This window comes from Planococcus citri, chromosome 2 (assembly GCF_950023065.1).
Source record: "Planococcus citri chromosome 2, ihPlaCitr1.1, whole genome shotgun sequence".
Lineage (NCBI taxonomy): Eukaryota > Metazoa > Arthropoda > Insecta > Hemiptera > Pseudococcidae > Planococcus > Planococcus citri.
The window spans coordinates 16,762,750-16,783,825 of NC_088678.1; the positions used below are offsets into that span (position 1 = coordinate 16,762,750).

The following is a 21,076-nucleotide window of genomic DNA, read 5'->3' on the forward strand; positions in this document are numbered from 1 at the left end:
TTCAAAAATCTGCTGGAGGTTTCAGCAATTTTCAAAAAGTCGTTGGAGGCTCCAAAACGACTTAAAATTCACCTGCAGTACTTCGTAGCGTATTGAAATTAGTTTTTAGAATAAATTTTAGCTTTACAACTCCAATTTGATGGAATTTTGTGGGAATTTCGAGTTTCAAAAATCAGCTGGAGTCTCCAGAACTGCTCAAAACGGGTCGAAACCGTTTCCAATCGATTTGGCATGTCGAAAATAGGGTATATACCAAATTTCAGCTTTCTCGGTCAATTTGGTAAAATTTTAATTTTTTCCTTCATTTTTGGCCTAAATTCGATTTTTAAAAATTCACCAAAAATCGAAAAACGCACTTTAGCACTTGAAATTTTGACAGGTGATAAATTTTTGCATGATCTTTCGATCCACCTTTGTAAAGTTTGAAAAAGTTCGTGCAAGTCCTATGTTAAAACGCAAAATCTGCGATTTCGGCTCACCTGTCAATCAAAATGGCCGCCATTTTGTAAGTAAGGCCAACTTTTTTTTTTGGCAAGTTTGCTTTAAAATGTTCCTTAGGATGTCCCCTTTAAGAAAAAAGTTGTCCCGGAGGATCGGCGGGGGGGGGGGTGCAATTACTCCTATTGTCATTATGCCGGACTAATAAGATTGTGCTTAATTTAAATGTGACCAAAAATGTAATTTTTGTCATCAATTTTTGCAATTTTTACATTATTTCTAAAAATTTGGCACAATTTTAGAATTTTTTCGCTTTCAAAAATCAAGCTTCAACCTTTAAAATTTTATTGATGAGATGTTTATAACGTGCTCTTTTGATCTAAGTTCATTTTCATTTTTCCATAATTCTACATTTTTTTTTATACCACCATCGCCCTTGAATAAGTAATTCGTTGATATTTTGATGAAAAATGTCACTTTTGAAGTGCATTAAATTCTTCATCACCTTATGAATTGTACATACCTAGGATACTTAAGTCTTTTTAAATCTCAGAAGGCAAGGGAAAGGGGAACAAATTGAGATAACGATTAGAATAGAAAAAAAAAATGTATAAAAAAATTAGTACAATTTGCAAATCACAAAATAGAAAAATTGGGCAATTTAAAGCCTCGTGAAAAAAATTTGCTGAATTATTTAATTCCATTCCAATCCAACGAATCTTATTTTCAAGCAGTCAAAATTCAAATTTGAAACAAACTCGAGCTACAGAAAATCATTCCAGAGAAGCTCGAGTTTTAGTGAAAACAAAGAGCGTCGATCTTATTCGACGAAAGGGAACCGTAGAAAAGGGACTATAAGTCAACACGTCATTACCATCGATACACTCGAATGTTTATTTACATTTCTAATGGAAGATTGTTGTTTGGTAAATTTCCACCTTCATCATCATCATCGTGCAAAGACTTTGAAACTTTCGACTCGAATACGATAATTATTTAACTCGACCGAGCATTACCATCGAAGAGCAGCTCGACTATATATAGGTACTCGTATACCTAGTCGTTCATTTAGCACGAATGATAAAGGTCCTATGGCCATTTCCATTTCACCTTGACATATCGGACTGAGAGAGCTCGGCAGCTCGCGAGGAGACCGTTCTAGTGTATGGGTATTTTTCATGCAACACTTGCCACGATTTTTTTTCCTACCACCTGCAGCGTATTTTCCACCCGAAAACGGATACAATCGAAATAAAATGAAAAATATCTCAATTCGTCGTCCCATTATAAACCCTCCCTGCGAGCCTATATACGCAGCTCCAATTCAACCCTATAAACCCTGCAAAGGTGGAATTCCTCGCACTGTCAAACGACCCTAAATATTTTTCATTTTTCCGTCGCCGCGACATTTTTTCATCGCTGTATCGTCGGTTCTCGTTGGGAATGGGTTACGCAATTAAAACGCGAAAAGAAAAACCAGCCATGGCTAGAAAAAAAATAAATCAATAAAATACGTTAATATTTGGCCGAGAAAATTAAATACACGTCTGTCCAGTCCATTTCTCTCTGCGTGAAAGAAAAACTATCTCGTCTGAACGACGCTGTAAAAAAAAAAGTAATTCGATAAGTAATAATTTTTTGGATTTTTTTTTTCAATTTCTTCGCGAATATAAACCGATCCCAGCCCATTAAATTCGTTCCAATTGAATTATCGTATTCTTATTCGCTACATCGGCGTTAATCCATTCGAAAATATTTTATTTTTTGCCTCTGTTTTCCTATACATGGATTCTCGAAACCCTTTGTATAAAAATCAATAGCTTTGAAAAAACATCCTGAAAACGACTGAAAAAAAAAAATAAAAAGGCTAGGTACCTAAAACCATTCGGAAGGGAGGTTTTGCGCCGCTGTGTTGGTTTTATACACGCGATATATGTGTAGTTGTTTGCATATCGAGAAAAAAAAATTCTTAATTTTATTTCCTTATACTATACCCTAGGCCAATTATTTTGATTTACAGCTTCAACAACCTAACCAGCGAAGCTTCGATGCTGAAAACTCAGCTTAGCTAGGCAGAAAAAAAAGTCCTAAACCGGCGAAGCTTGCAATTTATGATCCATTTAAAAATATTTTTACCCTAGAATCGTTCTTCGTTCCCTTCACTGGCTCCCAATCTGGGCGCTTATCCTGCTACTGCTGCTGTTGTTGTTGTTGTTGTGTGGTGGCAATGGATTTGGATTTGAATTTCAAAAAAGTGTGTGTGTGTGGGATGAAAATTATTATAATTAAAAGATCGAATATATAGGTTTTTCGTATACGTAGGTATCGTACATATATAATACAACGATATATGATTGTGTAATATACACATCGGTGTGTTGTGAAAATTAATTAGAAAATTGTCTGCGCCGAATTTAATTAAATAAATGCCTACCGAGTTGCCTTTGCCTCTGCTCATGCACTGTATAGTCTGCGTATACTCCTTAGCAACGAACAGAGGAGAGTGAAAGAGTCAGGGAGATGCCTATAAGAGTGGTAGGCCTATATTTGTTATATCTAAAGCCGAAGGGTAGGGTTGCAAAAGCCGAACTATAACGCAACGTAATTCACAGAGCCTTTCGTATTAGCGAAATATAATAAATCCACTTTAATAAGAAGGCACCTGAGAGTGTGTGCGTTTCGTCGACGAAAACATTCTGCGGTATACGCAATTTTCGTATTCAAATTTTGAGAAATCGTAATCGAATTAACTTATTTAATTTATTATTCGGTCGTATTAGCGAGTCGCTGCTTAAAATCTCACCAACGACGACGGTGAAAAGTGGTTCTATAATTTTCAATTTTCACACCTTTTACCAACGACGACGACGACGACGACGTGCAGTGGAAAAACGATGTTTTTCGTGGATTTTTTTTTTTTTTTGCTTCTCGTGTATGGTGCTTTTGCCATTGCCGCAGTGTCGTCGAAACCCGGCGTGTGAGAAAAATTATCACCGTCTTGTGTCGTTGCTTGATTTATTAAACTTTACGTATGCGTGTTTTTAATGCCACAGCGACGTAAGAGAGGTAGGTGAACGTGTTCGAAGGGGAATGGAAAATTAAAATTTATGAGTGGGAGCCTTGTGCGGGTGAATTTATAGGTTAGATTTGAATGTAAATGAGAATATTCGAGATGGTTGCGAGTGTGAGAAGGTGAGAAGAATTTTTTCGCATTGAGGTGGTGTCGAATTTCAAGCGATGAGAATATGTTTGAGGGGGAGGTGAGATGGAAGAAGTGATATGAGGATTGAAAAAAAATTGATAATTTTTCTCATTTTTTTTTTTACATTTTTAGCCAATTTCTAACATCTTATTGTTTTTTTAATTGCATCATCTTCGAAGGCAGTTTTCAGTTTTGCAATTTCTTGGTACTTTCCTTTTCGAATTTTGAGCAAATTCTTGGAAATTTAAAATTTAAAAATATGCCAAATTTCTTTCAAAAATTTCAAAAATTCGAAAAAATTGAATTTTCAATTTCAAACATCAAAAAAAGTTTAAATTTATTCAGTTGTCTTATTTTGACCTCTTTCTGACGTATTTCATGAAAAAGTTAATGAAAATTACACTAACAAAACAAAAAAATAAAAATTCGTATTTTTTTGTGAGGAGTTTATTTCATCGAGTGAAAGAAGTTTTTCAACTTTTTCAACAGATACGTAAAAGTAGGGGTCAAATGGGTCAACTTCACCTATCAAAACTTTTTTTCGTGTTTTAAATCAAAAAATCGCATTTTTTCGCAAACTTTCAATTTTTTTAAATCAACTTCGGAACATGTTACCATCCCAATTTTTTAATATGTTGTTCAGCATGAAAATTCGTCCATAATAATATTTTATCAGAATTTTTGAGAGTCGGAACGATGTGAAAACTACGTTTCGAAACTTTTTGAGCTAATTTTTCGTACGAAAAAAAGTGGCAACACTGATTTTTATGATATCACCAAAAAGCCTTTCAAAACCCCTTACTATGGGAAAATGTTCCATTTTGGTAGGTATCGCGGTTATCGAGTAATCCACTGCTGAAATGGATGATGTTTTAGGTTCACTGAAAACTTTGACACCCCCTGGCTGCCTTTAAAAATGGGGTAGAGGGCTGCGATTTGCGCCATTGGTCAACCCTTCGGAAGGTCTTTCCACAGAAAAAATTTCAAAAAAATCGGCGAACCTCCCACCACTTCTTGGTTCAATTGACGTGGAATGACCCTTGACTTAAAACCCGGAATTTTGATTTTTGCTTATGACCAATTACTTAGGAACGTTCCAGCCTTCATAAAAATTTTAGAAATCAAAATTCTCCACGAAATTTACTCTTTATGAAATTGGAAAGCTGAAATTCAACATTTAAGAACATTTGGAGGTGGTTTAAAGTCTTCCTGGAGTCTTCAGTAGATTTTTAGCGATTCCAGTCAGCCGAAAAATGTTCTAAAACACTGCATCATTCACGTCCGCTGCTTTCAAAGCTCATTCGAACAGTATTTTGAATATTTTTTTTGGCAGTTAAAATTTTTAAAAATGTGCTAGAGACTCCAGAACGACTTAAAATCACGTACATGTCATGAAAAAATTCTTTTTCAAATCGTGGTAATTTTAAACATTTTTCGACTGCTGAATATGGTTAGAAATTGGTTTCAATTGAGAGGGAGGGGAGTCAAAAACTGACTGCATATCAAATTTGAGCATTTAGCTCTGAAAAATGAATAAAAATGGTATTTTTTCGCTCTAGCCTTTACCCAACCTGTTTTGGGGGGAAAAATGGCTCAGTTCCCAAATGAAAGTATTTGAGATTCTGGGTTGACCTAGGTCATTGCCACCGAAATCCAAAACTACTTCACGGTTCTACTGAGCAGTTGAAAATTTGCAAATTGTAAATTTTTGGGTAAATTTATGTTTTGAAATTTTTTTTTCTCCAAAATATTCAACATTTATTAGGCCAAAACATCGAAAGATTTTATTTCTGGATCTGGGAAAATATTTTAGAACGTGGTGGTGCCAATTTTTAGATGATTATTCTAAATTAAAAAAAAAAAAAAAAAAAAAAAAAAACTTCACTGCATTCCAAAATATTATCCCCACTTTTAAAAATAATATTTTCAATCTTTCATTTGGGAAGAAAAAATTTTCAAAACACGAATTTAACCAAAAATAAGCGATTTGAACATCTTCAGCCTTTCAGTATAGAACTTCAAGAGTGGCATTTCTTCCAATTTTCAAAAAAACAGGTTAGGTACAGGCCAGGGCGAAAAAATAATGATTTTTTTTCTCGAAAAGGCAATCTCTTTTAAGACCCATCTCTCTTCTTCAGGAGCATCTCCAGAGCTGAAAATTTTTCAGAGTTGCTTTCGATTCAAAATGGAGGTCTTCACTGAATTTGGACTAAATCCTTCATCAATTTTTTTTCGCCAACTACCTTGTACTAGACATATATCAATTTTTTGAAAAATTGAAGCCCTAAAATACACTTTCACTGAAGTATCCCATTGACTGGAGTAATACTCAGCTAATCAGATGATTTTTTCATCCACTTGCACAATTTTTGGTCTGTTTTAAAGAACTCAAAAATCCTACAGTATCCTCAATTTTTCAATTAGAGAAGTGTAAAATTTTTTGTGAGCTGTCATACGAGTTCTCATTTGCTTTTCTTGTTCAAATTTTGAAAAATCAGAGGTCTCAATGATGGTTAAATGGGCTAGAATATATATTTTTCTGAATGTTTCAAACCCCAAACCCTGTCAGAAAGTAGGATTCCAAACTTTAAAGCTTCAAAAGATGAATCATTTTTTATGATTTTCCTATTTTTGAAATTGAATTTGAAGAAAAAATTATTACAAACCTTTTGCCAGCCTTCAAAACCAGTGAAAACGGAGCAAAAACTCAAAAAAACTACGTTCATAAAATTTCTTCGAGCATGGTAAATCATACCAGTATTTTTGGAACCACTACGTACAATTTTTTTTAGTTTTTCGATTCATTTTACTTTTCCAAGTGCTGAAAATAATTTTTATTTATTTTTGATCTACTCATATCTGATTTTGAAAACGGTGGAAAAATCGAAAAAGTACAAAAATAAAATTCGAAGCTGCGTATTTTTCCCCCTTGAATATATTATGAGAGGTCTGAAATTTTCGACACGTGCATTTGGGCATCATTAGCCCACCATTGAAACCCTTATTATTTCACGAACTTTTACTTGAGGTGTCCAACAAGAGGGGAAAGCAGTTCAAAATCACTCGTTTTAAAAATTGGTGAACCGAGTGGTCCACATTTTTGGGCCTCAATATTCTAAAAAATGCTTCATTCTTGTTTGAAAATTTTCCTGAAATTTTTGTAAACTGAAGTCAAAAAGTAACGCTATTTTTTATCATTAAAAATTACACTTCTAACCGTTGAAAAAATAATAAGCACTTTCGTTATTTTTCAAACTAGTTTAAATGATAAACTAATTTAATTGAATATTAGGTACCTACTCAATCAATATTTTCTTGGAATAATTGTAAAATAGAATAGGTGTAAAGAAGAATAGTCAGATATCTCGACATTCCTAGAAAATATAGTTAATTCTGTTTCTTAGAACGAGATACCTGAATCGTTCGAGTATTAATCGAATCAAATAGTAAAAAACGAACTATAATTACTTTTTATAGGTATTCAATTTGACCCATAGAAGCTTAATTTTTCTGTTGATATCACGTTCAGACAGTTTTCGTAAAAATTTTAAAAATTTTGTACCTCTGTAAAAATTGTTTACTTATTTCTACGTATATGTATAGGTTGAACTTGGAGCTTTAGTTCAGGACCTCGTCACCTTTTTTTTTTTGGTAAAACCTAACGTGTTATACAATAATTATTGTTATCTGAAACACTATGTTGGATATCATTATCATCACGAACAATTTAAACAATTGCCTGATACGAGTATGTTTTTCATTTAAACAAATTTTCTATCGTACAATTTAATTCATTAATTGAACCAAAAATAAACCGATAAACATACGTACTATCTCCCTTGGAAAAATTCTAAATCGTCTGCGATCATATCAGATCCGAAAAAAAAAAATCGTCCACTTTCATTTCACCAATCTACTACTTATAGTCTTAGACCACACAAAATTTATTCCATAGCATATCTAGTAGCACTTCTCGTGCTCGTGTTTCTATTACCTAAATCGAATTAAAACCCCAGCTGTATAAAGAAAAAGGTCTCATCGAGTAGTAAGTATACGAATGGTAAAAAAAATCAACTCAATTAGTCTCGCATAATTTGTGAAAGAAAATAAAAAAGGAGGAGGCCCTCGAGAGATGCGAACATAATAATACGACGCTTTTCAGTACCATCTTATATAGATTGGTGGATCGTGGTGTGGACGTAGTACTGGCGAATGAAAAATACGTTTTTATACACTAAATTACACGGTAATAATCTATATAGCCTAGCCCTGATATAGAGTAAAGGAATAAGGCGAGCACTGGTGTATTTTTATAGAGTGTACGCGATATCAGTCTATATCAAACGCGTAATACGAAGTCGTGTAACTAAATATTAAATCTTCGGTCACGGAGGTGTATATGCAGGGTAGGGTAGAGATGGGAGGGGGGGGGAGAACAGTAGAGGATGACTTGAATCGTATAGTATAGGGGGCCTGATAGATTATAATGACAGGTTCAACATTTAGGTAGGTATGTTCAATGTTCATGAAGAAGGCGCAGAGGTGAAAAAAATGTAATTATGTTTCGTGTGTAAGTAAATGTGTATCTAGGTATTGTGTACGTAATAGGTACAAACGATCTGTATAAAGCTAAAGGTATAAAGAAACAGGCACCAAAAAAAAAGATATGTACTGAGAGATATAGAGATATTAAGAAAGAAGATTTTATAAAGATGCGAACAAGAGCGAAATTTTTTTAGCGAAAATTTTTCAGCTGAGGTATGCAGCAATTACGTGGCATGACGATGGAAAGTTTTCAACGAAACAATTTTCTTTCCTCGTGCGGTATTAACAAGCAAGAAGACGACGACGCAATCACCGTTTAAATAAAAAAGAAAAAAAAATAAAGAGTTGAAAGCTTTTTATAAACTCATTCTCGGCCTCTTTTAATCATTAGCCTATTATAAAAAGAATTCCCCTAACTGTACACACGAGTAAGTTAAACGATTGCATGTGTACTTCATCCGTGTGTCATGATGTAAATGCTATTAGTATAATAGAATCAAATCAAGTGTTTTGTACTGCTTGTATATCGCCTTCTTCCTCTTTCAGGAATAAAAAAAAAAATTTAATCGAGTGAAGAATCGACGATATTGTGGTGTGTGTGTTGGAATATGGGAGAGTTGGATGTAAGTTTGGTTGTGCTGTTATTTGGAATACGAGAAGTGTCGAGTAAGGATTTTATATCAAATGGTCTTTTTTTTTTTGAGAAAAGTTGGGTAAAGTGATAAAAACTATTCTTTTCCATCAAGACATTAATTTCAAAAATCAATGAATTAGAATTTTTTTTTTAAATTTAATTTGGTCACTGATTTGAATCGAAGTCAGTTTTAGGAAAAACACGATGAAAAATCTGTAAGGGTTTTATATTCATTGGCCATTTTTTTTTTTTTTTTTTTGGAAAAAATAGTTTGAAAAAAATGAGGTAAAGTAATAAACATTTTTTTCCCATCAGAACATATGTAAATTATTTCAAAACCCATTAAATTGGAATTTCAAAAAAGTATATATTTTATTATAGTCACTGATTTGAATTGAAGTCAATTTTTAGAAAAATATGGAAAAAACATTAATTCTACTCGAATAAGTTAGTTTTAAAAATTTTAAAATCAAATTTCAAAATGTTTTACAGCCATTCCAGCAATTTGAAGTTATTATGCAAAATTCGACTCCTATAATTTTTTTTCTTTCAACACTTAATTTCAACAGTTCAACTCACTTTTTAATTTTTTCACAATAAAAAAAATTCTAAATCGGTTTAAGCAACTTTTCAACTTTTACAGTTCAATTATTTCAACGACTTGGGTCAATTTTTATGAAAACTTACGACGAATTTTAAAATCATTTTAATGATGTTTTACACTATTCTTCATGATGACTACTTTCTGCAAAAAATTTGCAACACGAAACACTTTGAGATTATTTTTGTTGTCAATTTTTATTTCTATTTTTCAAGATATTTCTAATTAATTTTATGCAATTGTTATATAGACGACTGAGGGAAAATTCTGGATTGGTTTAATCGATTTTCATGGTATTCCTACCCTACGAAAATTGAGTACCTACATAACTATCAATTTTTACGAATTTCTAAAGATATTCAACTTACAAAATTTTGTCAATTTTTACGTGTTTTTAGAATTTTTTTTATTTTTTAAATCATTTTTCTGACGTATGTGTTGAAATATCATTCAACTGAAATCCCCCCCATTACAAGAATCAATTTTTTTCTAATGCTAAAATTAAAAAAAAAAAATTTGGAACTTTGAAAATGACTTCCACGTCACAGGTCAACAATTGTCATTTTCTGAAAATATTTTTAAATGTATATTTCCTCATCTTGATTCTAATTTTCAGCACTTTTTGAGCAATTAAACCTTCTTGAACGATGAAAACAGAGTTTTGATTGCATTTTTCACTTTGGAACGATCCTTCTCGGTCAATTTTTTTTTTCATCGTGATATTTAGATTTCAGAGAGTCAAACTAGCCCAATTTTCACTCTATTCCTTTTTATTTTCAACTCAAAAACTCACAATTTTTTTTAAAAATCTACTTAGTCAAAAAAAATTGATTTAAAAAAATTATTTGAAAACGATCCATTTTGAGGTGGTTTAATTCACTCGACACAAACTCGAAATTGTGAGTTGTAATTTTAAGCAGAACACGAGGAATTCAACAATTAATCTTATATTTGAAACTAAAATTAATTTAAATTACTTAAATTTTTCGTTTTTTCACTAATTTTATCGAAATATGAAAAAAAATTTACTGCTACTGAATTATTTTAAAATCATGTTTGACTCATCGAATCGATTGCTGGTGGTTTTTGGACCATTCTGGAGACTCCGGGCAATTTTTGAATTTTCAAGCTTTGGTAAAATTCTCATAAAAAGGACCAGACTGAAACCTCTTTGCGAGCCTTAAAATAGATTAAGGCAGAAATTTTCAAAATTCGTTTATTGGTAATTTTTATCCAAAATAACATATTTTTAAACCGCAACTTTCTGTGTGTTTTTTTTCTTTTTTTTTTTAGAATTGTTGTAGAAAATTTTAAATTGACACTGGCAAAAAAAGATTCTGAGAGTTTTCCACAGATTGTTAAATAATAAAAAAAAAACGATCAATTCGAGATCATAAATTTTGAATGTTACGTTATTGGCACGTTTTATGGTCATTTTTTCACATTTTTAAAAATATAAAAAATCCACTAAAAGCTCTTAACTGGCTCCAAACTTCCAGCAATCGATTCGTCGAGAGGTCAAAAACAGGCCATAAACCAAATTTCAAATCGCTACGTTAATTTAAAGAAATTTTAAATTTTTCACCGAAAATGAACAAAAATTCGCCAAAATACTTACAATTAGTAGTCCCATTGATAAATTAAATTTAGCACGTGAATTTTTTTCAGCAGTGTTCTGCACGTTCCAAAATTTTTTTCCACCAATTCGAACCATTTTAAAGCCTCCAGAGCGTATTTAATTTTCTTCAGAAATTTCAAATTGCTCAGAAGACTTCAAATGCGTTAAAAGTGAGATATTTTCAAGTCATGAGGAGTCATTTCGACACATCAAACGCCATATCAACGCAAAAGTCGTTCAAGGTTTGCCATTTTTGGAAAATTTAATTTTTTCCTTATTTTTCTGAAATTTACAAATTGGCTAAAAATTCACTTTTAAACTAAACACTCTTGGAATTTCAGTATTGAAAAATAACTCGACCGAGAGGATGTAAAATAAGCACTAAACAAAATTAAATGTGCCGAAGTTTATTTTTGCTCGCTTCCAGAGCACGTTAAAAAATTTCAGGAGAAAATAAAAAACTCGCTGGAGGCTTTAGAATAGCCTAAAATTGGCGATTTTCGAAAGGAGGAGTTGAAATCGAATATCTACCTAATTATTGTTCACACTGGATCATTTTTATTTGTAAAAAAAAAAAGCGAAAAAATGTAAAAAAAATCACCATAATTATAAATAACATATTTTTTCAATTTAAAAAATAATTTTTAAAAATTCACCAAAAATCCAAAAATGAACTAAAGCTGCTAAATTTGGGTCACTAGGGTTTTAGGATTTACTTTTTCGAAAACTTGCAGGAAGCTCTAGAATAGGTTAAAAATGAAGTATGTAATTGCGTTCACACTGCTCCGTTTTATGGATTTAAAATAAAAATAGTGAAATGCGAAAAAAAATTTCAAAAAATACCACGAAAACTACTTTTTTGGAATTTTTTTTCAAGTTTTAAAAATTTACTAAAAAATCCAAAAATGAACTAAATCTGATAAAATTATTATCACGGAAGTTTTAAATACCTACTCGCTGGAGATTCCAGAATAGTCTAAAATTGATAGTTTTCGAAATAGAAGGCACGAATTAGGTAATTGTGTTCACACTGCTTCGACTTGTTTTGAAAAAATAAACGCGAACGAATTTTCAAAAAATACCATAAAAACAACTTTTTAATTTTTTTTCACATTTTAAAAAAATCACCAAAAAAAAATCTAAAAAATGAACTAGACACACTAAAATTTTTATCACTGGAGTTTTAGGACTAGAAGACATGGTAATTGCGTTCACACTGCTTCATTTTGTTTAAAAAAAAAAATAAACGCGAACAAATTTTCAAAAAATACCATAAAAACAACTTTTTAATTTTTTTTCATATTTTAAAAAATCACTAAAAAAATCTAAAAATGAACTAAACGCACTAAAACTTTTATCACTGGGGTTGAAAGGCATAAAATAGGTAATTGCGTTCACACTGCGTAATATTATTTAAAAAAATAAAAGCGAACAAATTTTCAAAAAATACCATAAAAGCAACATTTTTGAATTTTTTTTACGTTTTAAAAAAATCACCAAAAAAATCTAAAAATGAACTGGACTTACTTGAATTTTTTTTATGTTTTAAAAAATCACCAAAAAAATCTGAAAATGAAAAACTAGACTTCCTAAAATTTTTTATCTCCGACGGTTTAGGACTTGTTCTATTGAAGACTCGCTAAAGGCTGTAGAATGGTCTAAAATTGATATTTTTTGAAATAATCGAAGGGTTAAAAATAGGGTAATTGTGTTTATTACACTGCTTCACTATACTTGAAAAAAATATTTTTTTTTTTTAAATACCGTAAAAACAACTTTTTTGAATTTTTAAAAATTTGTCATAAAATTCAAAAATAAACTACAACTGTTAAAAAAATTTTATCGCGCGATTTTCAACACTTACTTTTTTAAAAACTATCCGGAGACTCCAGAATAGTTTGAAATTTGTTTACTTCTCGAAATGAAAGCGTTAAAATGAAGTAATTACGTTCACACAGCTTCATTTTATTTTTTTAAAAATATAAACGCGAAAAATTTTTCCAAAAAAAAAAACATAAAAATACCTTTTTTAAATTTTTTCCAAGTTTTAAAAATTGGCAAAAAATAAAAAATCAAAAATGAACTAAAGCTGCTAAATTTTGGTCGCGGAGGTTCTTTAGGACTTGTTCTTTCAATATTGCTTGGTTTCGTATCGGAGTATCCCTTTAGAGCTCGCTACGAGTTCGTTAAAAGCTAAACTGCAGATATTTTTAAAACAATTTCGTCGTGCACGATTCTGCCGGATTTTTATTTTAATCGAGTTCCACGAAAATAGATAAGTACTTCGAATATTCGACAAATTAATTCCGAAATTCGACCTTTCGCGATATTTATTAATTTTTTCACAACTTCAAAATTTTTTCCAACTCCGCAAAAAAAATTATATTAAAATTTTCTTCCATTAAAATAAAAAAGATCCAAAACGCAGATAAAAATCCGAATAAATTTAGCGGAAAAATCACACCATCTGGTAAACCTGTTAGACATCCGACTTGTATGTACATTGTACGTACTACGATGAGATCCTATCAACAAGATATTCGCATTTATTATTAAGACAGGACACTGTGATATAAATTTCCACTCGATCAAAATACCAGCATCACCTATAAACTATCTGTTTACTTCTTTATTCGTCGTATATTCGCAAAAATATATAGACATTTTCCTCTCCCCACGCACACCTGCTCGTATAATTTCACATCCTTCTCCGCAAATTCGTCTCTGATTGTCTAAAATACCAAGTACGAATTCATTAGTCTTTAAATTGTAGATAAATCAACCATCTGTCATGGCCCTCTTTACCCTTTTCCTCGTCTTTTTTCGGCATCCATCATCTTCAACCCTTTCGCTAATTTCACGTTGCATTTCCATCAATCTCAGACCCCTTTTTATTCACACGTGTACATCTCTATCCATACTCCACTATACATAACTTCACACAAGTCGACGTTTATACGTATGTAGAGAAGTAGTGTATCTATCGTTTAAAAAACCACCCAAAAGTGACGTTTTTTTTTCGTCCCTGGTCAGCATTTTTTTTATTATTATTGATTAGCACACTTTTAGAACGTGCGACGAGAATTTATACACAACAAAACACGAGAATAGAGAGTGTGATGCCTGAAGCTGTGCATGATGTATAAAAAAGGGGGACTTTTAAATGACCATAGTTTATCTCGAAGATACCTTTTTTTGCCTTTGCCTTTACCTTCACCTAACACGACTGTAGCAATAAAAATCTCACTTGTTTTGTCACTCGGTAATTCTCTCTATACACCCTATCAAAAGTCTGTGGAACCCTACCACCGACTATCTTTGGGAGAGTTAAAAAAAATTCCCACCAAGAGCACCAGGTACCCTAAGCAGAATAAAATCCAAAATTCCGTACAAGTTTTTCTTCTTCGACGAAATACAAAACGTAAAATCCCAAAGGGAGGATGTTTCGGCGGCAAAAATTATAGCTCCTTGTACGCAATAAAACTTGAAATATAAAGTTTGCCTTTAATAATGGCTTTTCTTGATTGTTATCCGAACTTTAAACATGTCGAGCTAGGCGTACCATAGTAGGAAAAAAAATCTACGTTTAAATTCGCTGGCTTTTTCCGGTATACTCGTAGAACAACGAAAGAAAATTTCGCAAACTCGCGACACATCCTAAAGCTATGTGAGAATAGGATAAACTCCGCAGAGAGTCAGATTTATAGCGAGTGGTCCAATTTTCAGCGAGATTTTCGTGTCTTTCGTAGTAGCAAAAAAAAACAACTTCTACTTCGCGTCGAGATAATGTAAGCATCGCAATCGATACGTCATTTGTGCTCGAGAAAAAAAAAATAGAAATTCGCAGATTTCCAGAAAAGTGTGATGAGAGTAAAAAAAACCTCTGTTGACATTTTTTCTATCCTATGAGGGGGCTATGTTTACATATTTAGCTCGAAGGTCGTTGCTTTTACACACGCGGCCATTGAAATATCATTTTATTATCGACGGTTATAATGTATTAGAAATGTGTGTGATTTTATTTGTGTACAAATTTGTAGTACGACGAGTATTTTATTTACATTGTTTACACGCTCTCTATACACCGACGTAATATTTGCTCGCGATTGTTGAGGCGACGATGGAAAAAAAATTCCGTCGTGATTTTTACGTATATTCGAACGTCGTCGACGATGGAAAAATATAAATAGAAAAATCACTTTGAAAAATGACGAAAATACGAAGCCCTTCGCGAGTGAAAATTTCCAACGAATTTCAACTTGGAAAAAAATTTAATCACATATGCCCTTTTCGCAGACTGGTGGGGGGTGTAACGTGAAACTTACCGGCCACGTTGATTAATTAATTAAAATGCCTCGTCTCGAATCCGAAAGAGAGAAAAAAAATGCTCATTGGAAAAATCCTCGAAAATTGGTGAAATCCTCCTATGGCACTTGGCACAGTTAATCGAACTTTTTCAATAACAAAAAAAAATAATCAGCAAATCACCAGCACCACAGTAAAATAAACTCGACCCATTAAAGGCCTTTGAAAAAAAAAATACTCGCAAAACACCGCGTATTCGAATTTAAAAAAAATTATAAGATCGAAAAAAAATTACGTTAACTTCGCGACGATCACATCCAGTAACTTTTTTTTAAACGATTCGTCAATTTGAAGAAAAAAAATTACGACGATTTTCTCACAAAAAAATACGCGCGAATGTAGGTGAAAAACCGCGATCTTTAAGCTTTTGAAGAAGAAAAAAAAATGCAAAATATAAACACGAAGATGAGAAATCACAAAACTACACCGTCTCGTTGGAAACGCCAAAAGTGTACTGAAGTTACACGCGATACTCTGTGGAAGAAGTTGGCTACGGCGATGCCGAAACTGAGGACTATGTCAGCCGTGCTAGGCGCATAGTATTTCCATCGCCGTGGCGTTCGGTTCGGTCACAATCGCTGTGAATATGTACGCTGTGCCGGTGCGCCGCTTTTGCCTTTTTCACTCTCTCTCTCTCTCTCTCTGTCTGTCTGTCTTTGTCGCTCGCGTAAGCGCCGTGTACTGTACGTGGTATCAAAAGCTCCCGCGTACCAAAAGCTCCGACTTGGGCTTCGGCATTGGCATCGGCAGCCCTGCACTTCCACTTACCCCGTTCGATGCTCTCTATCCGCGTCTATATCCTTTCTCTCGCGCGACTTTTACGTTTGGTCTAACATTGTCGAAAATCCATTGATCGAGCCTTTATTCTGCACACAGGCTGATGCTAGTCGTATAGTTCGCCGAGCTATTGAATATCGTATTTTCTCTCTTGACGTACCTACTCCTCTCTATCTATCTTTGTCTTGCTTTCTCTCGTATACACACGCTTTTCTTATACTTATATACGATTCTCTGTACTTTATACTTCTTTCTTCGGTGCGTTTATGTGGTGGGGTGCATGTGTGTGTCTCTGTCTTTTTCCTTCCTTACTTCCTTGTATGAATGTAGGTACCTTTGCCTTATTTCTTTCTTATTCGTCGTCTTATATGTATTTAGATATGTGTATGTGTGACCCCCGCCACCTCCACAAATAGTACCTACAATTTACTATACGAATACCTATTCTCGCAGTATAGGTAGACGTACCTGCGAGAATTTTTTTTTCGACAAAAATCAAGCTCAACTTTCCTCCCTCCTTTCTCTCAAGTCACCACTGCTCTCTCCTCTAAAAAAAAAATAAAGGTAAGTAAAGTTTTCCTTTCCTTGGCATTTCTCTCGTCCTCTTTTTCTACGTGTATGGCCATTTAACCCATCGTCATTTCCTTATTTATTTTTATTGTCGACCACATCGAACACTGAACTGAACCCCTGCCATAGTGGTTAAATAAAGAAAAAAAAAAAAAAAGAGGAAGAAGAAAAAAAGGTGAAATTTCGTGGTATAATATTAAAGCCAACCTTTAGGTGTACCAGTACCTGCTCTTACTTTCACCTCACACAAATGTGCAGCAGCTTACCTATACTTGTAAGTTTATGGTAAATCCCCTGGAATTTGTTTCCCCCTTTTTTTAAAAGAATTGCGTTTAGTTTTTATTGGGCGAGATTTTGGACTGTGTTGTGTGTTTTAGCATCGGGTTATGTGGGGTATTTTGAGTGAAAAGTCACAAAAACAATAACCTAGATAATATTTTATTTGGTATCAAAAGGTATGAAAAATAATTATACTGTTGAGAATATAAATATTGATTAAAAATCAGGAGTGGGCTCAATTCGATTCGGATCATGCATTTTTAAAATTCACGATTCGTGATTCGAATCATTTTTAAAGCGATTCTTATAGGATTGAATAATTCGAACTGATTCGAATCGCCAAAATAGAGTAATGATTCGTGATTCGAAAATATCCACGATTCGAGGTTAATTCATTAAAAATTAAATTTCTCAGGAACGATCGAGCGACAAATTTTTTTTTCAAAATTTTTTAAGACTCATTACTTAGAAAACGGCTGAACTGATTTCCATGAAACTTGAAATCTCACAAATCCTCCAACATTCCTAACGAATCGTTTATTAACAAGTTTACCTATCTATATTCAAACGAATAGTTTACGTATAAATCGATTCATTTCTCAGTGAAGTGTTCGTGAGAGTATCAATTCATGTAAGGGAATCATTCATGAACGAACTGATTAATTTTTTCAAAGAACCATTCGCGAACTAATAGATTTATTTTTAGCGAATCATTCGACAACGAATTGATGAATTGTTTAATTTATGAATCGATTCGTTCGCGAACGATTTACCAAAAACTATTCAATTCATTCGCGAATGATTCACCAAAAATTAGGTAAATGAATCCATTCGTTCGCGAACGAGTCACTAATACGAATCAATTCGTTCCCGGATGATTCATCAACAATTGATCAATTCGTTCGCAAATGATTCACAAAATCTTCTTCAATTCATTCGCGAATGATTCACCAAAAAATTAAATAAATAAGTAGATTTGTTCAGGAACGAGTCACTTATGCGAATCAATTCGTTCGCGAACGATTCACTAATACGAATCAATTCGTTTCCGGATGATTCACAAAAAAATCAGTCAATTCGTTCGCGAACAATTCACCAAAAATTATTCAATTCGTTCGCGAACGATTCACTGATACGAATCAATTCGTTTCCGGATGATTCACAAAAAAATCAGTCAATTCGTTCGCGAACAATTCACCAAAAATTATTCAATTCGTTCGCGAATGATTCACCAAAACTTATTCAGTTCATTCAAGAATGACTCACCGAAAAGTTGAGTAAATGAATCGATTCGTTCGCGAACGAGTCACTAATACGAATCAATTCGTTCCTGGATGATTCGCCAACAATTGATCAATTCGTTCGCAAATGATTCACAAAAAAATTAATAAATTCGTTCGCGAATGATTCACCAAAAATTATTCAATTCATTCGCGAATGACTCACTAAAAATTGAGTAAATGAATCGATTCGTTCGCGCGAACGAGCCACTTATACAAATCAATTCGTTCCCGGATGATACACTAACAATCAATCAATTCGTTCGCGAATGGTTCACCAAAAAATTGAGAAAATGAATCGATTCGTTCGCGAACGAGTCACTTATGCGAATCAATTCGTTCGCGAACGAGTCACTAATACGAATCAATTCGTTCCGGATGATTCACCAACAATTAATCAATTTGTTCGCAAATGATTCACAAAAAAATCAATCAATTCGTTCGCGAATGATTGACCAAAACTTATTAAATTCGTTCGCGAATGATTCATCAAAACTTATTCAATTTATTCGCAAATGACTCACCAAAAAATTGAGTAAATGAATCGATTCGTTCGCGAATGAGTCACGGATACGAATCAATTTGTTCCTGGATGATTCACCAACAATTATTCAATTCATTCGCAAATGATTCACAAAAAAATTAATAAATTCGTTCGCGAACGATTCACCAAAAATTATTCTCATTCACAAATGATTCACTAAAAATTAAGTAAAAGAATAAATTCGTTCGTGTGAACGAGCCACTTATACAAATCAATTCGTTTGCGAACAAGTCACTAACAGCATATTTTATACGAATCAATTCGTTCCGGATGATTCACCAACAATTGATCAATAAATGATTAACGAAAAAATGAATCAATTCGTTGGTGAATGATTCACTGAAAATTATTCAATTCATTCGCGAATGATTCACTAAAAAATTATTCAATTTGTTCGCTGAACGAGTCACTTACACGAATCAATTTGTTCGCGAATGATTCACCAACAATTAATCAATTCGTTCCCGAATGATTCACGAAAAAATTAATCGATTCGTTCGCGAACGATTTACCAACACTTCAGTAAACGAATCGATTTGCTCGTGAACGAGTCACTTATACAAATCAATTCGTTCGCGAATGATTCACGAAAAAATTAATCAATTCGTTCGCGAACGATTTACCAACACTTCAGTAAACGAATCGATTTGTTCGTGAACGAGTCACTTATACAAATCAATTCGTTTGCGAATGATTCACGAAAAAATTAATCAATTCGTTCGCGAACGATTTACCAACACTTCAGTAAACGAATCGATTTGTTCGTGAACGAGTCACTTATACAAATCAATTCGTTTGCGAATGATTCACGAAAAAATTAATCAATTCGTTCGCGAATGATTCACGAAAAAATTAATCAATTCGTTCGCGAATGATTCACGAAAAAATTAATCAATTCGTTCGCGAATGATTCACAATTAATTAATCAATTCGTTCGCGAACGAGTCACTCAAACGAATTAATTCATACTCGCGAATGATTCACTAAAAAATTATTCAATTTGTTTGCGAACGAGTAACTTATACGATTCAATTCGTTTGTGAACGATTTACCAAAAATTATAAGTAAATGAATCGATTCGTTCGCGGAACGAGTCACTTATACGAATCAATTTGTTCGCGAATGATTCACGAAAAAATTAGTCAATTCGTTCGCGAACGATTTACCAACAATTAAGTAAACGAATCGATTTGTTTGTAAACGAGCCACTTGAACGAATCAATTCGTTCCCGAATGATTTACCAACAATTAATCAATTCGTTCGCGAATGATTCACCATTAATTAATCAATTCGTTCGCGAACGAGTCACTTAAACGAATCAATTCGTTCCCGAATGATTCACCAACAATTAATCAATTCGTTCGCAAACGATTTACGAACAAATTAATCAATTCATTCGTGAATGAATCACTAAAAATTATTCAGTTTCTTCGCGAATGATTCACTAAAAAATTAATCAATTTGATGTTTCTTTTTGAAAGTTCCTTCTTTCACATTATTTCAGCGCATTTTCGACACTTTTTCGTGAATTTTAAAAAACTTTACCAATAATTTCATATTTAACAAAAAAAAATCTAGTGATTATTAGGTAATATATCTACTTTGTTTGTTTTTTACGGCGTTTTGGAAGGTTTTTGACACTTTTGCATGCTTCTATGGCAGAGACTGAAAATTTATCTTTTTTTTTTAGTTTTTGTTTTTACGTTATTTTAAAGGGTTTTGACTTTCTTGATTTTTTGCAACAAACATGTCAGACTCTGTAGAAATTTTCAGTTTTGGCCAAAAAACTGGGTCTTCTGCAATGGGCAAAAATATGATTTTCTGGCAACTTTGATGAAAAAAAAAACAGGTTTTTGGCAATTTCACCAAAAAATGGGACTTTTATGACTTTTTGCATCAAACATGTCAAACTTTGTAGAAATTTTCAGTTTTGGCCAAAAAACAGGGTCTTTTGCAATTTTGGGCAAAAATATGACGTTCTGGCAATTTTGATGAAAAAAAAACAGATTTTTTGGCAATTTTAACGAGAAATAGGATTTTTTTTTGATTTTCTGCTACAAACATGGCAGAAAACATGAAAGGGTTTTCTGCAACTCGTATTTCTCCACAGATTGTCAATGTTTGAAAAATTCATACGCTCACTCCCCTTCCCCTCCCCCATCAATCGAGCTTTTGGATGTAAATAATGGTAGTTCTTGTATACTGGATCATGGAAGGAAACT

The 21,076-nt window shown here is 32.9% G+C and overlaps 1 protein-coding gene across 1 annotated transcript in view; it reads right to left on the bottom strand.

Moving 5' to 3' along the window:
* Ten-m (teneurin transmembrane protein Ten-m) overlaps window positions 1-15,920 on the bottom strand; it is a 444,946-nt gene extending 429,026 nt beyond the window's left edge. The window contains exon 1 of the mRNA XM_065348771.1: window positions 15,364-15,920. The gene's annotated coding sequence lies outside the window, so the exon portion shown is untranslated. The remainder of the gene's footprint in view (window positions 1-15,363) is intronic.
* Window positions 15,921-21,076: the final 5,156 nt, after the last annotated feature.